The following is a 9,982-nucleotide window of genomic DNA, read 5'->3' as shown; positions in this document are numbered from 1 at the left end:
TTCCTCTATATTTTTTAAGCATATCAAAGCCTTTGGGTGAATGCATGCATAGCAGAGTGGTTACAGTGGCTTCGTGGCACCAGTGTGCCTGAAGTCACACAGCATCTGCTCTGAACCTGGTTCAACTGAAAACAAACTTGAAATGTTTGAAAGATGAGCAGAGCGACTGAAGCTGTTAGGAAATAGCCATGCTCTGGTCACACCAGCTCTGCCTTCCCATTGCCTTCTGTCACATTACAATCAACTCCATCACCTTGATGATTTCTCTGCCGCTAGTGGAGCATCTGAGATGCTGATGAAGAAAGTACTGGAGATTGCACAAAAAGATCAAAGACCAAAGATCTCAAAGGTGCTTGTCAGCTCCTGAGCAAGTGTAATGCCGGCTGCAGGGACAGACATGAAGGAGGTGCAGATCCCATCAAGCCATCCAACAGGCCCTGCCTGCTGCCACCCCTCCACCACTGGTTCTCTCACTCAAGTGCTGCACATCACTTTGCCTTTCTGCTTTCTGTGGCTAGATGTTTGGCTTATGCAAGGGGGAATTGTGTCTATATTCACATATAAATTGAAAATGTATTAAACCTGTCAGTTATCCCATTTTATGTACATATTTTATTTCTGCTTCATATTCAGCTCTTTCACAGCCACAATATTTTGTGTTCTTTATATGAAAATTAATAGAAAAATTGGATCATCATGAAAGACTTCATTTTCTTAAGCTAGCAGTAGTGAGAAAAAATTCCATCTGCTTTATGTCACCTCCGTTTCAATCAGTCGAAAGTAAATTTCCATCAACTCAATCCATATATTTTTCCTCTCTGTTTACTCTTCCTGTTCTGCACAGAAACTGCAGGAAGGTTTTTATGGGCTTTTTAGATTAGTGCACATGGTGCTAACACAGGTGAGAAGCACAGCTCGCTTGTACCCTCCTGCCACCTGCCCAGGTCCCATTTGGATTTATCTAGTTTCTATTTACAGCCTTTGAAATTTACTTATACGCTCTCCCTCAGATTAAAAAACTTTTCTGCTTGCTGTTGTTACTTACAGGCTGTGAGTGGGTCACCTCTTAAACTTCTCTTGGACAAAAGAAAAAACAGCAAACAAGTATCTTAGCTTCTTCAGCCCCTCACATTTAAGCCTCCAAGTTTTATTGTTCTTTTCTGAACAGTTTGTGATTTGATGAACAATTTGGGGCAGGTGAAACCAGCCCCAAATACAGCATTCCTTGCTGGCTTACTCGGTACGTAGGAAGAACTCCCACCACCTCCTCCTCCTGCCTGAATATTGCTTGATAATTGCATCTGCTCTGCTAACGTGTCCTCCCTCCCACCGCCCCAACACAGTTCACAATGGAAAAGAAAGCTTTATCTGGATTTTAAGAAATGAAACATTTTTCCAATTGGCTGTCCTGGTTCTGCCAGGGGAATCCGATCTTGGTCATCCCATAGACATCAAGCACATGATAGGTCCTGAGGATCAGCATCTTGCCTCCAGCACATCAGGTTGGAAGAGAGGAAGCACTTTCACAGAATCACAGAATGACCTGGGTTTTAAGGGACCTCAAAGACCATCTAGTTCCATCCCCCTGCTGTGGACAGTTGTCAGCCACTACATCACACACTAGATCAGGTGCCACTGCCATTGGATGCCCAACTTTCATTACGTCTTTAGGGAAGTTCGGTCAAACCTGATGACACATATCATGGGAGACTGGGGCTGTGGAGATCTGCTCTTCCAAGCCAGGGTGCAAAGAGTTGCATTAAATGCAGGAAGGTCCCCAGCACAGAGCAGCAAACAGCTACTGCCGGGGCAGCTGTGAGGCCTTCAGCCAGCCAAGCACACATTCTGTTTGTGCAAACAGTGTGGAGTTCCACCTGAAGATCAGTTTTTAGCAGAAAGAATTTTCTGATTCCTCTCCATGCTTCTTCCCCCATGGCCATTACATGAAAGTTATTTGCTCTCTGTAATTGAGAAGGGATGGGCAGGGCAAAGCAAGTCACTCACATTTAGTTGAAAATCCTTTTTGTGCCCTTCTGGTTTAGTTAAATTTGGTCAGGCTTTTCTGCTGCCCTTTGGACCATGGCAAATAACTCATCTCTTCAGATTTAGGATGGGTAAAAGAAAAGGCACCATAGTGCCACCTGCAGCAGAGAAACAAAAGGCTCAGGGATCTGGGGCTGCAGGCTGAGCATCAAGCAGGCATTTTTGTTTGGACCATGTTCAGATCTGACTTGAGAATCACCCTGTGCAAAAGTAGCAAGATCAGTGCTGTTTAAATGTGGGAATCTGCATTGCAACCACCCCTCCCAGCAGCTATGGGAAAAGTGATACTGCAAAGACCATCACTTCTGGATAATTTCACAATGGAGTGAAAACAAGTTACAGTAAGCAAACCTTCCCCCACTCTTTCCCACTAGCAGCCACCTGCTCACTGAGGACAGCCACTGATCTACTGATCTCATCTGCTTTTTACACTGTTCCTTAAGTCTCGGGTGGCTTTTCTCCATCAGGCTCTTCCCTACCAATCCAACCAGAGAATGGTCACGATGAGACCCAACCATCTCTTCCCTTTCTGGTCTGCAGCTTCTGCCCTATATTTCCACAGAACAAGTAGTGATTGCCCTTGCTGCTACTGTCTTGAACCTCTTTTTAATGTCAATTTGCTGGTGTTATCTTCCCAGTGTGAAAAAAATAGACTTACACTGAAACACCTTTGCTATGCTTTCAATTAATTGACAGGCAATTAATGGATGCTCAGCATTGTACTCTATGGTCATAGGCAGGACAGCAATGAACAGGCACAAAGCAGTCACATAAGACCCCAGACAGACCAGTTTTACACAGATAAATAAATGCCCATTTCTAACTCCAGACTTTGCAACAAGACAGGATCACAGAGATGAATGCTGGAATCCATGGATACTAAGACACAAGAGTTCCACCAGGAAATAGTCCATGGTGTTCAGCCCAGCTCCAGCACTGAGTCACAGACCTACTGCAGGACCACCTGCCCTGAGGCTATAGCCAGCTGATCTCTGAAGGAAGCTTCCATAAGGCATCTTCTATCAGAGAAATCCCGTTTCATTAGAGACACATTTCATTTCAGACCTTCTGTGGACATTTGCTCTCTAATGACTTTTCATTAAAGAAAAACACAAATTATCCCAGAAACATTTCAGGGGCATCTGTTTTCTACTCTGAAAATGTCAAGATGAAGCACTTCAACCACTTCAGCAGCAGTGTGGTGAAACTTTTCATTTGTGTTTAGTTTGAAAATTATGAAAATTATCAAATATTTCAATGGACCATAATTTTTTTTTCTTTCAAGGGTTAGAAGTGCCAAATTATGGCACCCTTTTATGTACTGAAGGACTCAGAGTATACATATGGGTCCCTATGATCATCCCTACAATGGTCCTTTAAGTCTTAAAAATGCCTTTCCAGTATGTGTGTGGCTCTAAATATGCCTTCCCCAGAAGCAATTTAAACAGAATATTGCCTTGCCTACTTCACATAGATGCAGAAAGAAAGACAGGGAAAAAACAAACAAAAACAACACAAAAACCATCTAAAGTGCAGCAAAAAAGTAAATACAAATATGCCAACGGAATGAAAAACCAACACCAAAGCTATTGCAGATTAGTGGACCATATCTGCAACGTTGATTTTTCTCTGAAAACATGTATGCAAACTCAGGAATACCAGCCAGACTGGAGCAGGTGTGAATCCCATCCCATGCTGATTCCTCATGGGAAGGAAGCACTGGGAGTAGGAAGATGAATGCTGGTGGTACACAGCAAGGGCATGCACTGCTCTCGTCATGTTCTATGACTGCAGCCCACACATGACTGTCTCTATTTATTTTTAGTTTAAAACATAGAGATTGATTAGTACTAACCTGGTTATTTCCCTGGAATTAAGATGGAAGTTTGCCATAAAGCCTTCAAGTGGTCCTGAAAAAATTAGCACTATTGCTTTCCTCATGTCAGCCATCTTCTCAATTGAATTATTAAGATGTGGATGTAATCTGAGAAATCACTTTCAAGGGATGGCCAAGCATGCATTCATTCATCTTTTGTTACTGTTGTAGAAGAGAGCGAGAAAGTAGGTGAAGCAGATGCACTTTCTCAGATTCTGCTGTCAAACTAGTCTCTCTGACTTTATAGTTATTCTGCACTGCTTTCAGAGGCTTTATTTTGACTAAAGGTATTAGACAGGCCAGTGATGCAGCCAGAAATATTAGAAAAATGCTCTGATTGTCCCTCTGCTTTTTATTCCTGTTCCTTTCTCAGACTCCTTTACCTTCCATGGCATGGAAATGACACCCTCCACAAAAATTACATAGTTATACCCTGGAGCTGATGACTGAATCTCATAACACAAACTTGAGTAGATCTAAATTGGGCAAAATATACTGGTAATTATTATTCTGAATTCAAGGTATTGAATTCCTGAATTTTCAATTGCATTAAAGTGAAGAATCACATTAATCAGAAGAAGTTGGATGAAGTGAAAAGTGCTTGATCAGAAAAAACAAAATTGTGAAGTCCCCATGTGAATTAAACCTTAAGATGAGGAAACGTTTACAGTTGGCTTCCCCAAAATATGAGTGTCTCCCCAGAGTACTTCACGCAAACTTTACCAAATGCCTTTCTCTCCACCTGCAGCCCTGGCTGGTGGAAACATAGCAGGAGAGTGTCACCTAATGGCCAGACGCACAGAACACCTCCAATGCACTGCTCTATCCTGCCTCCTTTTTGTCATCACTCGGAGTATTTTCATGTTGCTGCTCTGGACTCCTATTCTGTTCTGCACAATAAAAAAAAAATAGAAGATCCAGTCTTTGCTTTCACAGATGTTTTTTCTTTCTCTGGCAGAGATGGCACTGGTACCTGCACACTTCAAATAAGAACAAACATCTTACGTCCCTCCTCTATGCTGAGTGTAACATGGTCTAAACATGTGCATAACACCAAGCTCTGTACAAAACCTCAGCAGTCAGCTGCTGGATTGCCCGGATCCAGAGAGGGTTCCTCCTAACCTTCCCTAATTAGAAGTTATTTATGCCCACAAAGGCAAGATTCTGTGCCCTTAGCACAGAAGAAAAGGTAGAGCCAAACTTACTTGCCCTGCCCCCGCAACACAGATTGAACTGTCAGCTCTGCAACTGAGATATGAAGGGGTGGTATCCTGGTGTTCCTTCACCTGATCTGAAAGGGCAATGAAGTAGAGCAGCCACAAAACCCAAATAATGAATTTCCATTTTCTTGGTGCAGTTTGTTCTGCAGCTAGTTTTTGCAAACATCTAGACATTAAGTGCTTTCAGCAGCCTGTTCCCAGGAGAAGGTCACTTCCAGAGGGGAATGGAGAAACTGAATTCATCCTATCATTATTTTATAAGAAATGAAAAAAAAAACTTGTAAGTTCTGAATACAGTTTCCAAAATGACAATCCCTTCATTCTTCTATGTCCAAAAACTTTATCTTATTTTTGCAGAAAACAGCTTTAGGCAGAAGGAAGCACTTCTTGTCCTTGTGTGGAGGTCACTAAAACCATGAAATTCACTCAGCCATGCTAGCGCAATGCAAGAATATCCCGAACCTCATAGGTCCTAAGGGCTAGACCTTAATTCAACAGGCCTCTATTCCCATGAGCAACTTGCTATTAATCTAGCCTCTGCCATTGATATTTTGAACAAAGAAATGCACTTTTCATTTATACTCATTTGTGGGCCTACAGATCAGTAGCAACATCAGGGCTCATTAGCAGCACAGACAGCAACACGAGGAAGAGCAGGAAGAGGGAAGGGCAGGAATAAAAGAGGCCAAAAAGGGACTATGAGACACCTGTCCAGGTCCTCAGGTCCTAGCACAACCTTCCTGTCAGATGCTCCCGAAGCCACACATTTTTCCTCCCTCCACTCCTGCCAAATGCTTCACCTCAAGAACTTCCCATTTTAATCATTTACTCCCATTTTCCAGCACATCTATCACTTCATTAACAGTAAATGCCTTTATTAAGTTAAATATGAAGCACAGCACTAATCTGTTTAAATGGGTTTTTAGTGGCATTGACAGATTTCCTTCTTCCCCCCTCCACTCTTGTAGCATCCACATTCAAATCAGCCTTCTTGTACATATTCATGTAATTGGATGGCCTCAATCTTTAATTAACTGTATTTGTGTGGAATCTCAATTTACTCATAAGAAAGTAATACTTAATGTAGTTTAATGTTCACCTGCCTTTCCATGAAGGAAATGGATGAAATAGCACCTGATTAATTTTTCCATTAGTTCTTTCTTAATTTGAATCATGAAGAGAGGAGAGAAGAAATCTATTTAAGTGCCCAATCTGAATGGAAGACCAATTCCTGAGTGCTCCCTAACACTTCTCACAATTAATCTATTTTGAGTTTCCAGAAAGTGGGCCAAGAACATAAATATTTTCTTCTTAGTGATCTCTGACCAGGACCCTGTTGGACTGCCCTGACCCTCATCAGGAATGCTTGCCTTGCAGCAAGAGTCCAAAGAACTTCCATTCATTTCATTTCACTGAGAGAAGGCTAAGAGGTCACTGAAGTATCCACATGGTTTTCTATTAAGAGAGCTCTTTAATCTAGTAGACACAGGAGCAGGATAAGTCCCAGTGGTTGGAGGCTGAAACTGGATCAATTCAAGCTACGGGGAGTCATTTTAAATTTTTTTTTCAAACCAAGGAAAGTAATTAACCAAGGGAACATCTTCCATTAGTCTGATAGATTTTCTATCACAGGCAATATTTGAATTAACGACTGGGGATGTTTCCAGCTTGACCACACAGGAGCAAGCAAGAGGAAGACAACAACTTTTGCCCCTTGATGGTGCCACTGGCGAGACAAACCTAGGATGCTGGCTCAGCTCTGGTGCCAGTGTTGTTAAAAAACAAACAAAAAAAAAACAAAAAAAACCACTGAACTGGTTGAAAAATAGAAGAAGCACAAAGTAATTTAAGTTTTAGAAAAGCAAGAGGGCATGGGACATTTTAAAGATCAACTCTGCTTATCAAAAAATTAAAAGCCTGCCAGTATTTCAGATGATTGTCTCACATGGGACAAAGATCGGTGCTGGGTGGAGAAAGGCACCGTAAGAAACTACTGCAGTCAAATCAGAAATAAAGCAATGGGAGGCCTTGAGCTGACACAGTGGAGTTCTCACATCCCTGATCTTTTCCAGAAGGATGGACATTCAACATCTCACTCTTCTTGCAGGAGAACTGAGACAAAGCTCATTTCACCACAGCAGGGACAGGCATTCTCCAAACGTCACCCACAGCCCAGTGGACAAGAACTGGGAGGGCAGACCTGGTGCATGACTGCCTGCTGCATTCCCATGGGGCACAACCCTTTAAAACATGAACGAAGACAAGTTCTGAACAGGGGAGGCAGAAACTGTCATTTTTGACAACATTGCCTAATTTCCATTCTGGTTAGGGATCCCATAAATCTGGAGCTCAAGTGCTTGATGATCTGGAAAATAAAAGAGGAATTAACATTTTGAGATTCCTGGTGTTTCTGAAACCGCCATAGTGGATTATCTGCTTCTGCATCAGTCATAGGGAAGTGTTTCTGAGCAATAGTCACTTCCAGCAGCCAAGCCTCTCTTAAGCCCTCTCTGATGACTCTCCAACAGCTGAATCTTTTCTATCTGGCCACAGAGTGGGACAGTTGTTGGCATCAGCAGACTCCTCAAATCCTGCAGTTAAGATATTGCCATATCCTCAAAACATGAGATGGGAGTCTGGCTGAGCAAGTGTGTGACACAGCACAGTCCAGTTGTCTTTTCTTACTGTTATTATGAAACCAGAGGAAGTGAGAGGGATATCTACAATAACAGGGAATTCATAGGATTTCCTATTGATGGTAGGTATCGACAGGAAAGTATAGCCAGAGGTATTGCTGCTACTGTTCAGGCAGCCCAGCAATGGAAAACAAAGAGAAGCCCCAAGAGAAGACTTGCTTTGCATCTGCCACGTGTTTCAGGATGAGAGACAACCTGAAGGGATGCAGCTGAGACTGAGAAAGAAGCCTGAGGAGAGGGGCTGCAATGCTGTGCTGCTTTGCCCAGTGGATGATCCAGCCCAGCTGTTATGAGTCCATTTGAAGCTAAACAGAAGTGCTCTGCAGTCCCTTGCAATGCTGCTTTTAGCAGCCTAGGAACACCAAGGGGAGGCTTCTTCACTAGTGGGGTTGATACGTGTTCTCTGGCATTTTAAAATATTAAAAGCCATCACAACTAATGAGAGACAGCAAGTGGGTCATGCCCAGAGAGAAGCAGATCACTTGCTGATTTGCTCCCGCATTCCTAGAGACAAGTATCTGGGGTTTGGTGGGCTCTGAGAAAAGGACTTTCCCTTGTTATAAAATAATGGCTAGAAGCCACAAGTAGGAATTCAGGTTCAACATGAAGGGCACTTCTTTAGGGATGGGGAAACCCCCCAGCTCGAAGGGTTAGTCAGAAGTATATAGATTAACTGAGCAAACAGGCAGGAGTCAGATCCTAGTGCAGGAGGTGTGTGTGAGTCTGCATGAGACACCAACATAAATGCAGTTTGTGTGTGTGGAAAGGCAGAGGAGACAGTAACAGCTTCTGATGACATTCACAGACAGTAACATGGAAAGAAAAGAGAAGGCACAGAAGAGTTAACTGTGGATGGCAAAGAGTATGCCATCATATGCCATTTGGAGGCAGAATATGACCAGCTAATGGACTAATAAGATGTCAGTGTTATTAAGGGGAAAACAAAGAAGCCATCATTAGATGATATCTGACAGGGAAGGGTCAACCATGCTAACAGATGCCACTGAACACTGAGAGTCAGGAGGCAGCTAAATAATGCAGTGCAATATCAGACACACACTGGTGACCAGCATGAAATGGAAACGAATCGATACAAAATAATGAGAATAATACACTGATTAGTGAGGACAGGGGTGGATTTCTGATCCAAGATTCTTCCCAAAAGATTGCTGTGTGCTCTAAGAACTATAAAACTTTAATCAGTTCATCAAGTCACTCACTTAATCCAGTGTGAGTACACTCAGGGCTGGATGAATGTACCTTCTGTATCTGAAATGTAGGCATGGTGATTTCTGGCGCTGAGGAAACGTGCTCAGCTGTGGGCACAAGTCCAGATCCCAGAGTGAAGAGCCTGGGCAAGGGATTAGTTTAGAATCTAACTAATTAGATTAGTTAGAAGTGATCCAGCCAAAGCTGAACCAGACAGAGGGATGATCCACCTGCAGTTTTCTTAACAAGCAAAACAAGCGAAGAGTCTACATGAGTATGAGCTACTTGTTAAATCATTCACACAGAGAGGGAGGAAAAAGACTTTTTGTGGTCCAAAAGCCACGTGTATTGGGTCAAAGGGCTATTGAATAGAAAATGCAAAACAAGGTGGGGTGGGGTCCAGAGTCAAGGTTGTCTTTTTTTTTTTTAAATCAGATTCTGCTCCTTTATGCCTGAACTTCCCATCTCTGTGCCACCAGTGGGACCCAACTTCTTTCTTTGCATTATCCCAGTTGCAGATGGAGGAGTCTCTCAACTGAGTCTCATTCCTGGGTCTTGGAGAGGTTTAAAGATGGTGCAACAGGAGGAAAGCTGCCAAGTCTATAAAGACTATGGATTTCATTAACCTACAGGTAGAACTGCCAAGAAGCACAAATTTCTAGCACCTGGGGAAAAAACAACACTAATAGAGCTTGGTAGCTTGGGTGAGGAAGAGGCTTAGCTTCTAGCTTGCCTTGGCCACAGTGGTGCAGCAGGTGAGGACATCTTAGAAAAGCTTTCTGAAGTCAGGAGATTTATGTCTTGTTTCCAAACAGAACAGATTTTGCTGAAAATAGTATGGATTTTTACCAGGTCAATATAATTTATGAGTAAATAGGAGATGTTTAAGTCTACTTCTACATAAATAGCCCCAGCAGGAAAGTAGTGGAGCCTGCTTA

At 42.7% G+C, this 9,982-nt stretch overlaps 1 protein-coding gene and 1 long non-coding RNA gene across 2 annotated transcripts in view; one reads left to right on the top strand and one right to left on the bottom strand.

Moving 5' to 3' along the window:
* Positions 1–9,982, top strand: part of SGCD (sarcoglycan delta) — a 160,642-nt gene that overhangs the window by 149,579 nt on the left and 1,081 nt on the right. The gene's annotated exons all lie outside the window — the stretch shown is intronic.
* Positions 6,944–9,982, bottom strand: part of LOC104913266 — a 9,375-nt gene continuing 6,336 nt past the window's right edge. The window contains exon 3 of the long non-coding RNA XR_795258.2: positions 6,944–7,504. This is a non-coding gene — a long non-coding RNA (uncharacterized LOC104913266). The remainder of the gene's footprint in view (positions 7,505–9,982) is intronic.

The sequence above is a fragment of the Meleagris gallopavo genome, chromosome 15 (assembly GCF_000146605.3).
Source record: "Meleagris gallopavo isolate NT-WF06-2002-E0010 breed Aviagen turkey brand Nicholas breeding stock chromosome 15, Turkey_5.1, whole genome shotgun sequence".
NCBI classification, from domain to species: Eukaryota; Metazoa; Chordata; class Aves; order Galliformes; family Phasianidae; genus Meleagris; species Meleagris gallopavo.
This window is presented reverse-complemented; position numbering and strand designations above follow the sequence as displayed.